General features: G+C 47.3%; 1 long non-coding RNA gene across 1 annotated transcript in view; it reads right to left on the reverse strand.

Moving 5' to 3' along the window:
• Window positions 1–290: 290 nt before the first annotated feature.
• The window catches only part of LOC103590747, a 23,395-nt gene continuing 22,380 nt past the window's right edge, over window positions 291–1,305 (reverse strand). Inside the window, exon 3 of the long non-coding RNA XR_550502.1 lies at window positions 291–521. This is a non-coding gene — a long non-coding RNA (uncharacterized LOC103590747). The remainder of the gene's footprint in view (window positions 522–1,305) is intronic.

Genomic DNA, 1,305 nt, shown 5'->3' on the forward strand with positions numbered 1-1,305 from the left:
TGGTTCTGGAGTTCTTAGGAAAGAGGCTGAGGTGAATTTTGGAATGTCTGAAAGAAGTTGGGCTGCCAGAGAAGATGAGACGGAGGAGACTGTAGGAAAGGTCTAGAGGACAGGGTTGAAGACAGAACCGGGTCTAAGGGGGCAAAGGAGCCACCGGAAGGAGCAGAAACCAGCAGGAGAAACCGTGGAAGAGGGTCAGGACTGTGCAGGTCACAGGGCTCAGGAGAAGAGGGGCTGTCCAGCAGGGGCCCATGCTACAGGGACATCAAAGAAGAGGGCACTCAAGAAAATAGGTTTAGATTTGGAAATCAGGAGATCTTTGAGGAATTTCAAGAGAAGTATTTGAGTGATGGGTTGTGTGCACCAGATTGCCACTCTTTGTGGAGGGGGGTGGGCAGCGATCAGCATCCTGGATCCAGTTGGTTGATTCAGGGATACAGAGGACGTCTCCTTGCTTCCGTTCCGGAGGACTCTGAAGGACACTCCTGCTCCACAGTTTCCTGGGGGATCAGCCAAGGCCCCTGTGGATAAAGTATCTCAATTCAAGTTCCCTCTCTGCCTGATCCTGTTTCCCAAACTCTCTTAAGGTGTTGTTCCCAAGGGTACCCCCAGTAGATCCCCTAAAGGCAGACCTCCATCTCCATGCATAGTCTGTCTCCTAGAAACCCAGCCTGAGATATAGGGTCACTGAGAAAGGGTGCATGAAATCAGGAAAAGAGGGTGTAGTGGATTGAATTATGTCCCCCCAAAACTCACCGAAGCTTGAATTGTGTCCCCAAGTTTTATGTATTAGAAGCTTAGCCCCCACTGCGACTGTTAAAAGAGGGTGGGAAATCCTATTACGGTAATTGAAAGGTGAAGCCTTGAAGAGGTGATTGGATTGTAGGATCGTGCAGTAGTGAATGGATTAAAAATGGTGGTCAAGGGCATGGTTCTGAGGGCTTTAAGAGAAGAGGAGAGTCTGGTTTTTTGCTATCTCTGCCCTCTCTGTTTCTACCATCTTGCAATGTGAGACCCCTGGGTCACCGTCACCACCACCAGATGTGTTCTTTGGACTTTGGACTTCCAAACCTCAGAAACTGTAAGCAAATAAACTTTGTTTTCTTTATAAAATACCCAGTACTGTGTATTTTGCTATTAACAACATAAACGGACTAATACAGAGGGATGGTGGTAGAAACAGAGGTAAGAGATAAAAAAAAAAAAAGAACCACTGAGCTTGAGCCTCAGGGCAGAAGAGAGGCAGGAGCAGGCGTATCACGTGCCAGCCTCTCTCTTTCACTTCTTTTTTTTTTTTTTTTTTTC

Source organism: Galeopterus variegatus, unplaced genomic scaffold (assembly GCF_000696425.1).
Source record: "Galeopterus variegatus unplaced genomic scaffold, G_variegatus-3.0.2 Scaffold869, whole genome shotgun sequence".
Taxonomy (NCBI): Eukaryota; Metazoa; Chordata; class Mammalia; order Dermoptera; family Cynocephalidae; genus Galeopterus; species Galeopterus variegatus.